The sequence below is a fragment of the Callorhinus ursinus genome, unplaced genomic scaffold, assembly GCF_003265705.2.
Source record: "Callorhinus ursinus isolate GAN/ISIS: 27379988/994484 unplaced genomic scaffold, GSC_fseal_2.0 scaffold54, whole genome shotgun sequence".
In the NCBI taxonomy this organism is placed as follows: domain Eukaryota; kingdom Metazoa; phylum Chordata; class Mammalia; order Carnivora; family Otariidae; genus Callorhinus; species Callorhinus ursinus.
The window spans coordinates 15,523,738-15,544,258 of NW_027397116.1; the positions used below are offsets into that span (position 1 = coordinate 15,523,738).

Genomic DNA, 20,521 nt, shown 5'->3' on the forward strand with positions numbered 1-20,521 from the left:
TGGTCTGGGCTGGCTTGACCAGAGCTGGATAGTCTATGAAGGCATCATTCTCATGACTGGCCATTGTTCGACTATGTAGTCCTTGTTAAAAACTTCTGTAGGAGCTCCACTGGTTAGAAGTTTGGTCTGAATGGGGCTCGGCTAGGACAACTTATCTCTGTTTCATGCAGTGTCTCATCAACCCATAGGCTATCAGATGTGTCTTTACATGGTAGTCTCAGGTTTCAAAAAAAACCCATGAAAGTGAGAGAGCCCTAATGAACAAGCATTTTTCACACATCTGCTTACATCATGTATGTTGATGTCTCATTGGCTAAAACAAACTACACAGCCAAACACAGATTAAAAGTATAAAGATGTGGACCATATTTATTTATTTTTTATTATTATGTTATGTTAATCACCATACATTACATCATTAGTTTTTTTTTAAGATTTTATTTATTTGAGAGAGAGAAAGAGAGAGAGAGAGAGCACTTGGGGGGGGAGGGTCAGAGGGAGAAGCAGACTCCCCGCTGAGCAGGGAGCCCGATGTGGGACTTGATCCTGGGACTCCAGGATCATGACCTGAGCCTAAGGCAGTCGCTTAACCAACTGAGCCACCCAGGCGCCCTACATCATTAGTTTTTGATGTAGTGATCCATGATTCATTGTTTGCATATAACACCCAGTGCACCATGCAGTATGTGCCCTCTTTAATACCCATCACTGGGCTAACCCATCCCCCCACCCCCTCCCCTCTAGAACCCTCAGTTTGTTTCTCAGAGTCCATATTTCATTGTTTTAAAAGATTTTTTATTTATTTATTTGAGAGAGAGAAAGCACAAGCAGGGGGAGGGGCAGAGGGAAAGGGACAAGCAAACTCCCCGCTAAGCACAGAGCCTGATGTGGGACTCAATCCCAGGACCCTGAAATCATGACCTGAGCTGAACTCAGACACTTAACCAGCTGAGCCACCCAGGCACCCCTAGAAATATGGGAGGAGCTGTGAAGTCATACTGCTAAGGGTATGTGTATGGGAACAAAAGAATTTGTAGCCATTTTTGTACTCTAAGACAGATGTCTTAGCTTTGTTTTCTAGTTTTATCAAGAGGCTGTCATTAAAAAAAACAACAACAAACAAAAGCAACCTCTTGGTAAAGCAAATATCCTCAACTTTAGAATTTGTATTTTATTATTTTTTGCCTTCTGAATAAAGTCCTACAGTCTCATTACCTATTCTGTGCTTTCCTTTATATCTACTCTTAATCAGCATATCTCCTTAATCTTTTAGAGTCCAGAGCCCACAGTCCATTAGTAATTATGATAACTACAAGGAAGCTGTTTATTTTTTTTCCCTCCAAATTCCCTATAGGGTGTCAAGAATAAAATTTTGATTTATAGTTGAGTTAGAAAGTGAAAATAAAAATTGTAATAGTTGGTAAATCTGCTTAAAAATGACTGTTTTTAAAAACAGGCTGCTAAATATACCCACTTAAGTCAATTGAACAAATATTTATGAAGGTTCTCTGTATGCCAGACACTGTTCTAGATGCTGAAAATATAGTGAACAAACTGGACAATGACTTGTTTTCACTAAGCTTACCTCTAGTGAGGAAGGCAAATAATAAACAGCTAAACAAATAAACACATGAAGTAATTTTGTATTTTTATTAGTTTTATAAGATAAATCATAAAAATAATGATGGAGAAAATAAGAGTATTAAGTATCACTACTACGAACATATCAGAAGCTCATTAAGTTTGCTAAATTGCTGATTCTATATAACATTGAAATGTGCAAAAGCCAAATTTTGAATTTAAACAAGTCAAATAAAACACAACAAATAGAGGCCCACAATTTTGAAAATAATAGTTTCTTACTCCTTTTATAGGAAATTTAAGGAAATAAAGATGACAACTGCATAGATCGTAAGCATATTTATATTGAACTTCAAGAAAGCTTACACTAGTGTTCTTTGGTGGTAAGCAACAAAAATCAATTTTAATTAACTTAAGAATGAGAAAAGGCCTGGAGGAGCATGGGAGAGCTCCCAGGATTGAGGGGAAGGGTAACGAACTGGAATGAAAACAGAGAAGAAGTAGAAGAGCTTGAGTGGCTTTGGGTTGCTGTATGTAACAGATAGATTGCATTTAATGGCTGGGATTCTTCATGTCCTCTTGTATCTGTCCTCTTTGTCATGTAACTTTCCAATATGTAACTTTGCAATATTCTTCCACTATGGATGGGGCTTTTTGCCCTATTCCTTGACTCTGGGCTCAGTTTGGGGACTTGTTTCAGTCAATGGGATGTTAGTAAATGTGACATAACCAGAAGCTTGAAAAGTGTTTGCACAATAATGTTTGTTTGCTCTTACTATTCTGTCATTAGCACGAGAACATGCCAGGCTAACCTACTGGGAATGAGAGTTTCATAGCCCAGTGTCCCATCCTCACACTTAACAACAAGCTCCCTGCCAGACATGTGGACAAGCTCAGCCATGACAAGAAGAACCATTTAGTCACTGATCAGCACATTTATGAGCCAAATAATGCTTATTCTTTCAAGAGCTGGGTTTTAGAGTGGGTTACATAATATTATGGTGGCAAAATGTAACTGATATAATGAGGATCTCAGAAGAGTAGCTGATGGATGCCTATTTTAGGCATAGCTATTGTCAGTTCTTTTGTCATTCTGCTCAGCATTCAGATTCTGTAAATAAAAACATAAACTGACCTAGCTTATGTCATGTGTGCACACCTTGGCTAGAAGAGAGCAGATCACCTTGTCATTTCCGCTAGTCTTTATCCAGTGGAGGATGTGCTAAATCTCCTTAAAAAAGGCAGAATGAATATTGATTTGACAAAAATACCTACAAGGCATTTATTTACTGAATGACACTGAGTGTTTGTTTAAAAAGTGCTTTATGTTATTGACAAATATTTAAATGTTACGGTGTTTAAAAAGAAAAAAGACTATTTTTTTAAGAGTCAGTCTGATTAGGAATTCATTTATTCATTCAACAAGCACTTACCGACCTGCTACCATGAGGCACTGTGCAAGGGCTAAAGATACAGAAATAGCAAATCTGTGTTTTGTTTTTTTTTAAATCATCACCACTTGGAGAGACAGGCAATGAATCCCATGATTATATTGCGATAGAGTGCTGAGTTGAAATACATATGGGGTGAGATGAGAGAAGAGGGTGGGTGCATCCTACCTCAATCTAGGGGTCTCAGAGAGGAATACAAGAGGAAAATGATGCCTTAACTAATCTTGAAGGTGGATGAAAATGGAGAAGATTGTTCCAGACAGTTCATTTGCAAAGACAAGAAGGAATGAGAGAAAATGGTGAATTGAGGGAATTACTTGTATCCGATATAACCGAGTGGTTTGAACTGATGGGGAACGAAAAGCAGACAATGGCCAGATCATGCAAGCCAATGCTTGAAATGTTAAAGGGCTTTAGACGTTGTCCAAAGGTGATAGAAAACTGCTGAGGAATTTTAAATAAAAGAGTGGCATGCTTATTTTTCAAAAAATAGGGGGTAAGGGGCGCCTGGGTGGCTCAGTTGTTAAGCGTCTGCCTTCGGCTCAGGTCATGATCCCAGGGTCCTGGGATCGAGTCCCACCTCAGGCTCCCTGCTCATCAGGAGCTGCTTCTCCCTCTCCTACTGCCCCTGCTTGTGTTCCCTCTCTCACTATATCTCTCTCTGTCAAATAAATAAATAAATAATCTTTTAAAAATTTGGGGTAAAAACCATATAAAATAAAATTTACCATCTCAACCATTTTTGAAGTATACAGTTCAGTAGTATTAAGTATATTCACATTGTTGTGAAACAGAACTCTAGAACTTTTTCACCTTACAAATCTGGAACTATATCCATTAAGCAACATCTCCTCTTTTCCCCCTCCCCACAACCCTCCATAGCTACCATTTTACTTGCTGTTTCTGTGGGTTTGACTACTTTTGATACTTCATATAAGTAGAATCATACAGTATTTGTCTTTCTGTAACTGGCTTATTTCACTTAACATAATGGCCTCAAGGTTCATCTACATAATAAGTATGTGACAGGATTTCCTTCCTTTTTAAGGGTGAATCGTATTCTATTGTATGTATTTTGCTTATTCATCTGTCCATGGATATTTGCGTGGCTTCCACCTCTTGGCTATGATAGTGCTGATATGAACATGAGTGTGCAAATATCAGCATGCTCCTTTTAAGAAGCACGCTGGCAACAGTCTAGTTGGAGGGTGGACTGGAGTGGTTTGCCCCTGGAAGTGGAAAGGTGAGGTCATAAGTTCTGAACTCAGATAGTGGTAGTGGTGGAGAGACAGATGGGACAAATTTGAAAAAGATTTAGAGTTACAGAATTGAAAATACTTCCAAATTGAACAGTTAGATGTAGTGTGGGAGGAGTGAATGAGAAAAAACATTGTGATTACAGTTGGTTTACAGGTAGAGTATGAATGAAACTATTGAGTTTTGAAGCTAATGTCAACCTAAGGACAGATTTGTGAGGAGAGGCTGTGCCTGACTAAACAGGAAGAGTAAAACACTGGAAAGAAATAAGGGGACCCACAGGTTCCTCAATGTCCATATCTAATTTATATGCAAGATAAATATAGTCACAGGAACAGAAGGGGTTAGTTGTGGCCACATTCTTTTTGTGAACTGGCAGCATGAAAAGAGCATTTAGAGAAGATATACCAGAGGAGGCATCTGCATTGTATGATGGCACTTTAGATAGTTTGGGGTTAAGTACTATTGTTATAGGATCAAAGGCTGTATGTAATGCCAGAATACTCAAGCTCATGCCGAGCTTTGAAGCTTGTGAATCTCGAATGCCTGTACAGTATTGGAATAATCTTGGAGATCATAAAACAAAGAGGCTCCACATATCAAAATTATTGTTGCTGGAATCATACATGAAGGCTGGTGTTCTCAGGACTTCCTTTATATTAACACCAGTTGCCCATAGGGCCTAGAGAAGTTTGCATCCTAAAAATGTGCATTTTTTAATATTTAAATTTTTGCTACATTAATCCCTTTTTCTATATGTTTGGATTTTGAATAAAGATTTGGTGTTCTAAAATTTTTATCCGTAAGTAATTTCAAATTTACAGAAAAGGTATAACAAAAGCACTAAAAAACCCAAATATCTTCTACCCAGTTTTACATAATCTTAAGATAGTTTAACATTGTTAACATTTAAATGCTATAACATTTGCTCTTTCTTTGTCCCTGTCTCTCTCTCCCATCTCTCAACACACACACACACACACACACACACACACATTATCCTGTCATTTGAGAGTAAATCGCATGTATCATTGTCCTAGTACTTAGTGTGTATTGATTAAGAAAGGGGATATTTTCTTATATAAACACAATACAGTTATCAATGTAAATAAATTTAATATTGGTGCAGTACTTTTATCTACTCTACCATCTGTGTTCCACTTTTGTCAATTGACCCAATAATGTCCTTTTTAATACCATTTCCCCCTTCCAGTACAGGATCCAGTCCAGGATTACATATCAATTTAATTGGCATGACTCTTTAATCTTCTCCATTGTGGAGGCGTTCCCCAGTCTTTCTTGACACTGCCATATTTAAAGAATACAATCTCCTTCTTTTAAATAAGATACTTCTCATTTTGGGTTTGTTGGATATTTCCTCATGAACGATCCTCAGGTGGTATTCCTTGTAGGAATCCTACTTAAGTGATGTTGAGACATTCTGAAGATACAATGTCTGGGGGCACACAATATCCTTTTGCCCCTCTATGGTGGTGATATCTGATCACCTGGTCAAAGGGCCATCCAGTTTCTTCACTATATATTTACTGTCTTTTCCTTGTATACTTAATAAGCAACTTGTGGGGAGATGCATTAAGATTGTGCAGATATATTGCTTCTCATCCAAAATTTCCTCCTTGGTTCAGCTTCCATTGACATTTCTTGCCTGAACTAGTTTTTCCTGCTTTCCAGTGATGATAGTGAAATGGTAGCTCTGCAACATGAACCCTCTCTGCTCCATGTCGACCAGTTGGCACTTAGCCACCTGAGTGCTGAAACAAGTGCCCTCCCTTCTCCCATTCACCTATTTGTATTCTAATCTGTTTATTATCAGTTCGGACTCATGAATTCCTATTTTTTAATGGCTTACAAATTCATTACTTGCCCCACATTTGTTTTGTGGGATTCCCTTCAAGCTATCTTCTGTATCCTTGTGACACCCCCTCCCCCATCCTATTTTCGAATATTTTCTAACTTTATGGCATAATAAGAGTCACAAGATTTAGATTTAATAATCTGAATCAGGCAATGTCACAAATCTAATGTAAAATTAAATCATCTTGTTCACATATGGAATCTTCATCTCATGATGGAAATTATTAAAGAGCTGTCTACATCTAGGACCCAAAGACAGACAATCATCTGACAAATCTATCGTTGCTACATCAAACTGACAGCAATTGACAGAGAAATCAGGTGTATATCATAGGATATTGAAGAATTTTAATAAATCTTTGCTTTGTAAATGTTAAAAGTTTTTATTTGGTGGCCTCGTTTAAATGGCATATTACCTATTTTAAAACAATCTTCATAGAAATATCATTCAAGAAACAAAACTTTGAAGATAGGAATCTCTTTGGAAAAGCGTACTTAGCTAGTGGGTCTCAACAGAAAAATTTTCATTTTGTTTATTATTCTTTTGTGTTAAGATACTTTAAGCAGAGGAAGGAAAGATGGTGGAGGAGTAGGGGACCCTATTTCAACTAGTCCCCGGAATTGAGCTGGATATCTACCAGACCACCATGAGCACCCACAAAACCAGCCTGAGATGTAAGAAGATCTGGATCTCTACAAACAGAATATCGCAGGCAGTTGGTTTCGAGGTATGAAGTGGGGAGCCGTGATTCCATGGGCAGATATCAGAGGATAAACGGCAGCAGGAGGGTGCCTGGCCATGGGGATCCTACACCACCCGTGAGCAACAGCCTTGCACGCTGGGGATGGGGCACAGACTCGCAGACCGGTAGCAGGGGGAAAGGACTTTAGGGCAGCCCCTGGGGCGGAAACCTGGGGTGGCGGGGTCGTGTGTGCAAACTGGGGGCGGCTGGTGGTTTTAGAAGCACAAAGGGCAGAGACATGCTCCGACCTGGAGGCAGGACTGGGGGCGCGGTGGAGGGGCGCACAACCCAGGACGCTGCAGTTTATAGCAGCACGGACAGAAATGGAGACGGTTTGGCCTGGAGAGCTCACTGAAGAACAGACTGCAGTTTCTGCTCTGAGGCAGAGGGTTGGAACGGTCTCTTCTGCTCTGACTTGCGGAAGAGATGCCGAAAGCCGCCAGGGAAAGCCACCAGAGAACAAAAGCCCCCAAAACTGATTTCCACTGAGCCCATCCCCCGCCACAGGGAGGCAGGGCAACTCCGCCCAAACAGGGTTGCCTGAATAACAGTGTGGCAGGCCCCTTCCCCGGGAGACAGGCTGGGAAAACAAGAGGCCAGCAACCCTAAGGTCCCAAGAAAACAGGTGCATCTTACTTGGGTTCTGGTCAATAATTTGGACTTTATACATTCCCTCAAACACCCATCAACAGAATGACTAGGAGAAGGAGGCCCCAAAATAGAAAAGACTCAGAGATCATGACTTATGCTGCAGATTTACAAATGGATGCAGATATAACCAAGATGTCGGAGATGGGATTCAGGCTAGCAATTGCGAAGACAATGGCTAGAATGGAGAAAATTAATGGCAACATAGAGTCTCTAAGGGCAGAAATGAAAGCTGAATTGGCAGAACTTAAAAATGCTATCAGTGAGATCCAATCCAATCTAGATAATCTAACAGCTAGGGTAACTGAGGCAGAAGAAAGAATAAGCAACCTGGAAGACAATATAATAGATAAAAAGGGAAAAGAGGAGGCCAGGGAAAAACAATTCAGAATCCATGAAAATAGAATCAGAGAAATAAGTGACACCATGAAGCGTTCCAATGTCAGAATAATTGGAATCCCAGAGGGAGTGGAGAGAGAGAGAGGACTAGAAGATGTATTTGAGCAAATCATAGCTGAGAACTTCCTAATCTGGGGAATGAAACAAACATTCGCATCCTAGAGGCAGAGAGGACCCTTCCCAAATTCAAGGAAAACAGGCCAACACCCCGGCATGTAATAGTAAAACTTGCAAATCTTAGAACCAAGGAAACCATCTTAAGGGCAGTTAGGGGGAGGAGATTCCTTACGTACAGAGGGAGGAACATCCAAATAACATCAGACCTATATATCCACAGAGACCTGGCAAGCCAGAAAGGCCTGGCAAGACATATTCAGGGTACTAAACAAGAAGAACATGCAGCCAAGAATACTTTATCCAGCAAGGCTTTCATTTAGAATGGATGGAGAGATGCAGAGCTTCCATGACCGGCAGAAACTGAAAGAATATGTGACCACTAAGCCGGCCCTGCAAGAAATATTAAGAAATATTCTATAAAAGGAGAAAGACCCCAAGAGTGATATACAACAGAAATTTACAGGGACAATCTATAAATACAACGTCTTCACAGGCAACATGATGACAATTAATTCATATCTTTCAATAATCACTTTCAACGTGAATGGCCTAAATGTTCCCATAAAACAGCACAGGGTTGCAGATTGGATAAAAAGACAGGACCCATCCATATGCTGCCTATAAGAGACTCATTTTGAACCTAAAGTTACATCCAGACTGAAAGTGAAGGGATGGAGATCCATCTTCCATGCCAGCGGACCCCAAAAGAAAGCTGGGGTAGCAATTGTTATATCAGACAAATTAGATTTTAAACTAAAGTCTGTAATTAGAGACACAGAAGGACACTATATCATTCTTAAAGGGTCTATCCAACAAGAAGATCTAACAATTGTAAATATCTATGCCCCCAACATGGGGGCAGCCATCTACATAAGCCAACTGTTAACCAAAATAAAGAGTCATTTGATAAGAATATGTTAATTGTAGGAGACCTCAATACTCCACTCTCAGCAATGGACAGATCATCTAAGCAGAAAATCAACAAGGAAACAAGAGCTTTGAGTGATACACTGGACCAGATGGACCTCATAGATATATACAGAACATTCCACCCTAAAACAACAGAATATTCATTCTTCTCGAGCGCTCATGGAACATTCTCCAGAATAGACCACATACTGGGTCACAAATCAGGTCTCAACCGATACCAAAAGATTGAGATTATTCCCTGCATATTCTCAGACCACAATGCTTTAAAACTGGAACTCAATCACAAGAAAAAATTGGCAGAAATTCAAACACTTGGAATCTAAAGACCACTCTGCTCAGGAATGTTTGGGTCAACCAGGAAATCAAAGAAGAACTTAAACAATTCATGGAAAACAATGAGAATAAAAACACATTGGTCCAAAACCTATGGGATAGTGCAAAGGCGGTCCTAAGGGGGAAATACATAGCCATCCAAGCCTCACTCAAAAAAACAGAAAAATCCCAAATTCACCAACTAACGCTACACCTTAAAGAACTAGAGAAAAAGCAACAAACGATGCCTAAGCAACCATTAGAAGAGAAATAATTAAAATTAAAGCAGAGATCAATGAATTAGAAACCAGAAACACAGTAGATCAGATCAACGAAACTAGAAGTTGGTTCTTGGAAAGAATTAATATGATCGATAAACCACTGGCCAGACTTATCCAAAAGAAAAGAGAAAGGACCCAAATTAATAAAATTATGAATGAAAGCGGAGAGATCACGACTAACACCAAGGAAATAGAAAGAATTATTATCAACAACTATATGCCAATAAACTGAGCTATCTGGATGAAATGGAGGCCTTCCTGGAAACCTATAAACTCCCAAGACTGAAACAGGAAGAAATTGACAACCCGAATAGGCCAATACCAGTAACGAGATTGAAGCAATGATCAAAAACCTCCCAAAAAACAAGAGTCCAGGGCCTGATGGATTCCCTGGGGAATTCTACCAAACATTCAAAGAAGAAATAATGCCGATTCTACTGAAGCTGTTTCAAAAAATAGAAACAGAAGGAAAACTTCCAAACTCATTCTGAGGCCAGCATTACCTTAATCCTCAAACCAGGAAAAGACCCCATCAAAAAGGAGAATTTCAGACCGATATCCCTGATGAATATGGATTCCAAAATCCTCAACAAAATCCTAGCTAATTGGATCCAACAATACATTAAAAGGATCATCCACCACGACCAAGTGGGATTTATCCCTGGGATGCAAGGGTGGTTCAACATTCACAAATCAATCAATGAGATAGAACACATTAATAAGAGGAGGGAGAAGAACCATATGGTCCTCTCAATTGATGCAGAAAAAGCATTTGACAAAATACAACATCCTTTCCTGATTAAAACTCTTCAGAGTATAGGGATAGAGGGAACATTCCTCAAGTTCATAAAATCCATCTATGAAAAACCCACAGCAAATATCACCTTCAATGGGGAAAAGCTGAGAGCCTTTCCCTTAAGATCAGGAACACGTCAAGGATGCCCACTCTCGCCACTATTGTTCAACATAGTACTAGAAGTCCTAGCAACAGCAGTCAGACAACAAAAAGAAATAAAAGGTATTCAAATTGGCAAAGAAGAAGTCAAACTCTCTCTTTTCGCAGACAACATGATACTTTATTTAGAAAACACAAAAGACTCCATGTCCAAATTACTAGAACTCATACAGTAATTCAGTAATGTGGCAGAATACAAAATCAATGCACAGAAATCAGTTGCTTTCTTATACACTAACAACGCAACTGTAGAAAGAGAAATTAGAGAAACGATTCCATTTACAATAGCACCAAAAACCATAAGATACCTCAGAATAAACCTATCCAAAGAGGTAAAGGATCTATATTCTAAGGAACTACAGAACACTCATGAAAGAAATTGAAGAAGACACAAAAAGATGGAAAAACATTCCATGCTCATGGATCGGAAGAATAAACACTGTTAAAATGTCTATGCTACCCAGAGCAATCTATACCTTCAATGCCATCCTGATCAAAATTCCCATGACATTTTTCAAAGTGCTGGAACAAACAATCCTAAAATTTGTATGGAATCAGAAAAGAGCCTGAATCGCCAGGAAATGTTGAAAAAGAAAAACAAAGCTGGGGTCATCATGTTGCCCAATTTGAAGCGGTATTACAAAGCTGTGATCACCAAGACAGCATGGTACTGGCACAAAAACAGACATACAGACCAGTGGAACAGAATAGAGAACCCAGATATGGACCCTCAACTCTATGGTCAAATAATCTTTGACAAAGCAGGAAAAAATATGCAATGGAAAAAAGACAGTCTCTTCAACAAATGGTGCTGGGAAAATTGGACAGCCACATGCAGAAGAATGAAACTCAACCATTCTCTAACACCGTTCACAAAGATAAACTCAAAATGGATGAAAGACCTCAATGTGAGACAGGAATCCATCAAAATCCTAGAGGAGAACATAGACAGTAACCTCTTTGACATCGCCCACAGCAACTTCTTTCGAGGTACATCTCCAAAAGCTAGTGAAACAAAAGCAAAAATGAACTTTTGGGACTTCATCAAGATAAAAACCTTCTGCACAGCAAAGGAAACAGTCAACAAAACAAAGAGGCCACCCACAGAATGGGAGAAGATATTTGCAAATGACACTACAGATAAAGGGCTGGTATCCAAGATCTATAAAGAACTTCTCAAACTCAACACCCAAAAAACAAATAATCAAGTCAAAGTCAAAAAGACATGAAAAGACACTTCTCTGAAGAAGACATACAAATGGCTAACAGACACATGAAAAAATGTTCATCATCATTAACCATCAGGAAATTCAAATCAAAACCACATTGAGATACCATCTTACACCAGTTAGAATGGCAAAAGTGGACAGGGAAAAAACAAATGAGGTTGTGGAGAAAGGGGACCCCTCTTACACTGTTGGTGGGAATGCGAGTTGGTACACCCACTTTGGAAAACAGTGTGGAGGTTCCTCGAAAAATTAAAAATAGAGCTACCCTATGACCCAGCAATTGCACTACTGGGTATTTACCCCAAAGACACAGATGTAGTGAAAAGAAGGGCCACATGCACCCCAATGTTCATAGCATCAATGTCCGCAATAGCCAAACTGTGGAAAGAGCCGAGATGCCCTTCAACAGATGAATGGATAAAGAAGATGTGGTCCATATATACAATGGAATATTACTCAGCCATCAGAAAGGATGAATACCCAACTTTTACATCAACATGGATGGGACTGGAGGAGATTATGCTAAGTGAAACAAGTCAAGCAGAGAACGTCAATTATCATATGGTTTCACTTATTTGTGGAACATAAGGAAGAGCATGGAGGACATTAGGAGAAGGAAGGGAAAAATGGGGGGGGGGAGTCGGAGGGAGAGACGAACCATGAGAGACTATGGACTCTGAGAAACAAACAGGGTTCTAGAGGGGAGGGGTGTGGGGGGATGCGTTAGCCTGGTGATGGGTATTAAAGAGGGCACATATTGAATGGAGCACTGGGTGTTATACGAAAACAATGGGTCATGGATCACCACATCAAAAACTAATGATGTATTGTATGGTGACTAACATAACATAATAAAATTTAAAAAAAAAGATACTTTAAGCAAGGTATTTGAGATTTCTTGAGAGATTTTGCTCTACATATTTCTTTTTACATTTCTATATACTTCAACATCATATCACTATTTCATGTTAACTGTCAAATTCTCTCATCTGTACCTTTTTATTTCATGCTCATGCTTCTCCTCTCCTAACACAGTTTCCTGTCAACTTTGGCTACAAGAAAGAGAAATCAAAGTTATAGAGATCAGAGATCCTTGTCAGAGGTCTTATTTAATGAAAATGTCCCTTGTGTCAAATTATTTGAATGGTGTTTAGAATCAGTCCTTCAGAGAGAAGTATATTCTTTGTGTGTTTTATTATTTGTAACTTAGTTCATAGTACCTTGAATAATTTTTCTAACAGCATTAAGGTGAGTAAATATGCAATAATATACTCTATTGAAACATCCTTTAAAAAATTAATTCAGCAAGTATTATATATTTGTTTGATTGCTTTGATTGCTTACCATGCGCTTGGCATTCTGCTGTTTTAGAGGCATCAAAAAAGTTCTATAATATTCTATTCCAGTGAAAAGGTTAATACTTTTGGGAAATATAAAAAAATTACAAGAAATATTAAATAATAGTACCAGTGAGAATTACTGGGTTACGTGTTAATGTAGAACTACAACATTAATAGAGCTGTGCTTGAAATTCCTTTTCTGAATGTACTATTTATCTAGCAGTGTGTCACAAACTATCCCAAAACTTGGCAGCTTAACACAACAAACAATTATTTTCTCACGGGGTTCATGAACCCAGAAATCCAGGAGTGGCCTTGCTGGGTGGCTCTGGCTCGGCATCTCTCTTGAGGTTCCTGACAAGTTGTCAGTAGAGGCTGCTGACATCTCAAGGCTACAGAATCTGCTTCCAAGCTGACTCATATCAGGATCAGCAAGTCTCTGTTCTTTTATGGCTGTTGGGGGAAGCTTTAGTTCCTCACCATGTAAACCTCCCCATAGGACTGCTCACAACGTGGCAGCTTGCTTCCCCCAGAGTAAGCAGTCCGAGAAGGAAAGAGAGTGAATGCCCGAAGTGGAAATCACAGTCTTTTTATAACCTAACCTTGAGAGTGACCTATGCTATTGGTCACACAGACTAATTCTGGTAAAATGTGTGGAGGACGACTCCCGAGGGTGGGTATCAGGAGGCAGGGTTTATTGGGAGCCATTATGGAGGCTGTCTACTGTACAGAGGCAGGTCAGCTTCACAGTGGAAGAACCGCTAGTCCTCTGAGGCAGCTGGTGGAGTCTGTAGTGCTGTAGTGTGGCCTCCAAGACCTTACCTGCTGGCAGCTAGCCCATTTATAACGGTCTGCTTGGGGCCCAGATGGCTGGTTGGCTGAGGTAGCCTTAATTTCAAGAATCTTGAGGAGGTGTGGACAGCTTAAAGTATAGAACATCAGAAATACAAGATTTGAACCATCCCTTTGATCTTACCTCTGTCTAGCCACCTGAATAGCCTATAATAAGCCTGTTTTATCCCAGCATATTTATTGAACCCTGGAAATACAGTGGTGAGCAAATAGAAATGATTTTGACCCTTACACAACTTTCACTGTGATAGGCCAGATATGTATTAAAAAACTAATGTCACAGATATTCATTTAATTACAATTATGACAATGGCAGTCGTTTTATTTTAAAGTCCATGGAAAGTGTCTGTGCCTCTTCTAGTCAGGGACACAAAGTCAGCTTTGAGCTGATCTTCAGAGGCCTAATAGTTATGTAACTGTAAAATGAATGGGCAACCTTCACCTTGGGTTTAGAATAAGGCCTTTTTTTTTGGTAAAGGAGGCAGATTGCTTGCAGACTGCTTCCTTTGTGGATGTGATGAGTTCAGAGAAGCCACGCAGAGGAGATCTGAGAATAGAACACACGTCATCTCCTACAGCCCAATCTTTAGGTTCTCACTATATCTTCAGCATGTTGAGCAACAGTGTTTCTGGGAAGATTTACAATTACAGAAATTTGTTCCCCTTCAGAATACATAATCTCTGCTGTAGTCATTAGGCACATTCAAAAAATATATTAATAATCCATTAAAGGTATTGATGCCTTGGCAATTAGTTGATTTAATATTTGATGTGCCTCATATCCTCTAGCTTATTTATTTATTTTTTCTAGCTTATTTGTATTAAAAAAACAAAGTCAGTTGAAATTTTAGTCTTCTTTTAAGTGCATTAAGTTTTCATCAAGCCTTTTAGTTTAATTGGTCACAGTGCTTGCTTTGTTTCTGTGATTGTGTCATGATGGTATCTTAAGTTGTCTTCTTTTGATAGAGACACACTGTTTTGTATAATCAATATATAGGAATATTTTCACAGGTTGAAATAAATAGGTTTTTCCCATTTTCCTTGAAACACAAAAATGCTTGGTCTACCTTTCATTCCCCCACATCTGAGGCAAACATATGTGAACAAATAGTTCATTTTTTCTAAAGTCTTCAAAAGAAAAAATAGTGCGTCCACACTGATAAATGCCAGCTGACGCGTGGCCTCAAGTTAGGGAGGCAGCAGGGAATAGCAGGGACTGTGGCAAACAGGAGGGTGAATGCCATGTTAAAGGGAACAGCTGCTGCTCAGGTTCAGCCCAGGTCGCCATTTTGGAATATGGGCCCCTTGTTGGAAGAGCTTCCAAATTTTCAAGAGAAGCTGTCACTCCAAATTTTCATGTGAAATCTCCTGGCATTTAAAGGGCAAGCTTATTGGATGTATCATGCAAATATCTTCTCCCAGTTGGTTGTTTCCTTCGCTGTGCAGAAGCTTTTTATTTTGATGAAGTCCCAATAGTTTATTTTTGCTTGTGTTTCCCTTGCCACATGAGACATATCTAGAAAGAAGTTGCTACAGTTAATGTCAAAGAAGTGACTGTTTGTGCTCTCTTCTAGGATTTTTATGGTTGCCGTTCTCACATTGAGGTCTTTAATCCATTTTGAATTTATTTTTGTGTGTGGTATAAGAAAGTGGACCAGTTTCATCCTTTTGCATGTCGCTGCCAGGTTTCCCAACACTATTTGTCAAAGAGACTGTTTTTTTCCCGTGGGATATTCTTTCCTGCTTTGTCAAAGATTAATGGGTCATATAGTTGTGGGTTTATTTCTGGGTTTTCTATTCTATTCTATTGATTAATATGTCTATTTTTATACCAGTACCAGACTGTCTTGATCACTACAGCTTTGCAATATAACTCAAAGTCTGGAATTGTGATGTCTCTAGCTTTGCTTCTTTTTCAAGGTCGCTTTGGCTCTTTGGGGTCTTTTGTGGTTCCGTACAAATTTTATAATTGTTTGTTCTGGTTCTATGAAAAATGCTGTTGGTATTAAAATAAAAACTTTTTTAAAAAGTGCCTTGGTTAAAAAAAAAAAGTAAACGAGTGCCTTCTCTAATAAAAAATAAATAAAGGTCAATCTTAAACAGAAAAACAGAAAAACACCATTTGGGCCAGACTGAGTTTGAGTTGTGAGCTGCCACACACAGGGGTTTAATAGAATGTGGGGAAGACAGGTACAGGCACGTGAGTCTCCAGCCCAGTGTATTGCTCTGGAGAATGAGGGCTGTGCTGGGAAAGCAGAACCACGCCTGGGGCGCCACTGCCATCTGCCAGACACAGGAGCCACACGGTGAGGCAGCCAACTGTTTGCGCCCAGTCCTCTGTTGACGCTGTGACGGGATACACAGACTCCGATGTGCTCTGAACTTGGAAGCAAAAGCCTTTTGGACTGGATTAGATTCCAGAGTGCCTGGACCATGTAGGGGAAACCTCAAGAAGGAGATGGTGGACATCCTTCCTTGTGGTGCTGGTGGGTTTTGGGCAGCCAGTTGGAGAGAGAGCAAGAGAAAAAAAAAATGTGTTTAGATCTGAGATTGGTGAAGCAGGTCACGAACGTTACAAGTGCTGAGAAGAAGAGGCAAGAAGACACAAGGGAAGGAGGTGACCTAGGCTAGGGGTCAGGGAAGCCTTCCTACGAAAGTCAGTTTAAGCTGAAATCTGAAAGGTGGGTGGTAGTTAACAGGCAAAGTACAGGTAAAGAGACCTCCAGGTAGAGGAACTAGCATATGAACTGGCCCTGAGGTGGGAAGGTTCACTGTGCATTTGAGGAAATTGAAAATATGCAGAAAAGGAGAGTGATTCTTCTGAAGCTGGAGCCACACTGTCAAGGTAAAGTTGTAACGTTGTAGTGTGGCAGAGGTGCTGACTTTTAGTCCCAAGACTGATGTTCAATAGGAGGACGGCATGATCAGATTAGTGGGTTTTTTAAAGTAGATTTTTTTGTTGAAGTATAATATGTAGAGAAAAGAGTGCAAATAATAAGCATGCAGTTTAACAAATTTTTACAAAGTGAACACTCTCATGAAACTAGTACCAGATCAAGAGGTCTTAGCACCCTACAAATCCCTTTTCCAGTCATTATCTACCCCCAGGCTTACAGTATTTTGACTTCCAACACCCAAAATTGGTTTTGCCTCAACGACCTAAATAGACACTTTTTTTTTCCAAAGAAGACATACAGATGGCCAAAAGGTACATGAAAATGTGCTCAACATCACTCATCATCAGAGAAATGCAACTCTGTACCACAGTGAACTACCACCTCACACCTGTTAGGATGGCTTTTACCAAAAAGATAAGGGATTACAGGTATTGGCGAGGATATGGATTAAAAGAAACCCTGTGTACTGCTTATGAGAATGCAAATTGGTTTAGTCACTATGGAAAACAGTATGGAGGTTCCTCAAGAAATTAAAAATAGAACTACCAGGTGATCCAGCAATTTCACTCCTGGATATGTACCCAAAGGAAATGAAAACAGGATATTGAAGAGATACATGCACTTCCATGCTTTTTGCAGCATTATTCAAAATAGCCAAGATAATGGAAATAATCCAAGTGTCTGTCAACAGATGAATGGGTAAAGACAATGTGATACATATGGAAATCCTGCCATTTGTGACAACAGGGATGGACCTTGAGGGCATTATGCTAAGTGAAATAAATCAGAGAAAGATGAATGCTGTATGATCTAACTTATATGTGGAATCTTAAAAAAAAAATAGTCAAGCTCATAGAAAAAGAGAGTAGAATGGTGGTTACCAGGGGCTTAGGGGTGGGAGAGTTGGGGAGATGCTGATCAAAGAGTACAAGCCTTCAATTCTAAGGTGAATAAGTTCGGGGGATCTAATGCACAGCATGGTGACTATAGTTAACAATACTGTATTGTATACTTGACATTTGCTTAGAGAGTAGAACTTAAGCATTCTACTACACACATACAACACACACACACATAAACACACACACACACACACACACACACACACACATAAACGCTAACTCTGTGAGGTAAAAGGGGTGTTAATTGACCTGATCTTGATAATCATTTCACAAAGTATATGTATATCAAATAATCATATTGTATACTTTAAATATATATAATTTTATTTGTCAGTTATACCTCAGTAAAGCTGGAGAAAAAGAACAAATTGGTTTTGCCTAATTTTGAACTTTACGCATGTAGAATTATATGTGCTTCTTTTTGTCTGCTTTACTTCATTCAACATCATGTTTCTGAGATTCTTCCATATTGCTGTGCCTGGATATAGCTCATTCTACTTTCTTTGCCATGTAGAATTCTAGTGTATCCTTCCTACTGTTGTGGACATTTGGGTTGTGTATGGTTTGATGCTATTACAAATAATGCTGCAAGGAATAATCTTGTACATGTCCTTTGGTGAACATAGTATATATATGGATTTCTGTTGATTAGTTTTAAAAAGAACATTGTGGCTTTCATGGTAGAATGAAGTGGAAGGAAGGCAGGAGTAGGTGTGGAGAGAAATGGAGAATCTCTTGCAGTCATTCAAGTACTGAGGTGGTGGTAGCTTGGACTAAGGTATCGGCAGTGAAGATGACAAACTGATGGATCCTGAAGCTTTTAGGAGCATTGCCACAACTTAGTTACTGATTGGATGCAGAAGATGACAGAAGGGCACGTGTCAGGCATACCTCCAGTATTTCTGAGGTATTTAATGTGGAAATTGGTATTTAACTCATCATTAAGGCATTCTGATTTTACTAATTTGGAAGTCATTTGTCGAAGTGCATGAGTTATCATGGCTTGAGTTCAGAAATTTGAATTTTAAGTAACGATTTTAGAAAGTCATCTAAAACAAAGTATATGATTTGCCTGTAATTTTTACAAAAAACTGATTACTGTAATCTTAAGCTTGCAGAATACATACTTATATATTCTCCTTAAAGTGGTTTTAAATGTGCTCGTTTGCAATATTCCAATTAAAAAGTGTTCACAGTTAAAAATACGTAGATGGGTAGGGAGTAGATTTCTATTCCTAAGGGAATTCAAGCATTTTTTTGCTTCTGTCATGGCTTGATAGAGATTGAATTATATCACCTGATGGCTGGATATTGTATAAAATGAATTGTTCTCAATTCCATTTCTTATAGGCCAGTGCCTTCATCCCTAAATTGCTACTGCAATAGCTACTTTATTGGCAGTCTTAGCATCAGGGGCTAAAGCAGAATGAGCAGAACCTCAGCCATTGATTTATCCCTGAGCATGGATTTGGATACAGGCTGAGAAGCTTAAGTAGGAAGTGGTGCTACCACTTTTCACTACCTCAATTGTTGAAATAAGGACTTTGTTTTCACAGGATCAAACTACATATGGTGCCTCACTAAAAGTCAGGTTAATAAGAAATGATATGTGTTGCAAAGATTCCTGGAGTCATTTAATTATGATTAATCTTTTTCCTTTCCCCTTTTAAATTATAGTACATTGTATATGGGAAAAGAAAGTAGTTAATTTAAGGACAGCTATAACCTTTGTTTTAGATAGCGGTGATTTTACTCCTTTAGCATAGCACCGTCATCGAACAGAATTCTAATTTGCCTCATCTTTTAAGTTCTGCTGCTGTTTGTGGCTTAATTTCATGGCATGTGTTGTATTTAATCTATTTTTCATTTGTATTGTGCTTTTTTAAAAAAATCCGTGACACGTCACTTCTGGTCTTTACCCTGGCTGGCCCTGAGATCTCTCTGTACTATTTCCTGTTTCCTTTCACTGATAGGACCCACTGGGCAGAGTACTGGGTGCCAAGGAAGATATGAGTTATGGAAAACGTGATCTTTGCCCTCATGTTCTCCAGTCTTAAATATGGTTCACATAGAAAGTCAAACATTTATTGTTTTCATTTACAGAAGGCCTAATCAAGTGTGAAATTTGCTGTTTTCATGCTTGTGGTCCAGGGTTCACTGTAGGCCAGCCCAGTGGAAAGAGCATTACAGTATGAGTCCGAAAGCTCTAAGTGGTCATTCCAGGTGTGTGGCTTTCTAGCCATCTAATCTTTCGAGTGTCTCAAAGATTCTGTGAGACTTGGTTTCACCATCTATAAAATCAGAATAGTAATATCTGTTCTAGCAACTGGATGAAGTTGTGAACATCAAATGAGACACAGAGAAATAGTTGAAAAATTGAAATATGCTATATGAATGTACCATGAAATTGATATTTTATAATGATCAGTTGTATTTGTTAAATTGTCATTTTGGCTGCCTGAAACAGAGACCCAAATTAACAGTGCCTTGAAAAAGATGGAATTTCATGTCTCTCTCATGAAACAGTGTGATGTGCATAGTCATCAGGGGATCAATCTTTTTTTATCGTGTTGTTCTGCCATCTGTAGACTTTTGTTCTCATTTGCAAGGTCCAGGGTGGTTCATCACTTTGTCTAAATTCCAGTGAGTAGTGGGAATTAAGCAAAAGGAATGGAAGAGGCTATCCTTTCTCTTTAAAAGCCACACATCACTTCTTTTCCTCCTTTCATATACCATTCACAGTGCAAAGCCA

At 39.1% G+C, this 20,521-nt stretch overlaps 1 protein-coding gene across 1 annotated transcript in view; it reads left to right on the forward strand.

Moving 5' to 3' along the window:
- The window catches only part of CDC73 (cell division cycle 73), a 194,481-nt gene that overhangs the window by 131,496 nt on the left and 42,464 nt on the right, over window positions 1–20,521 (forward strand). Inside the window, exon 17 of the transcript XR_012375657.1 lies at window positions 6,719–6,892. The gene's annotated coding sequence lies outside the window, so the exon portion shown is untranslated. The remainder of the gene's footprint in view (window positions 1–6,718; window positions 6,893–20,521) is intronic.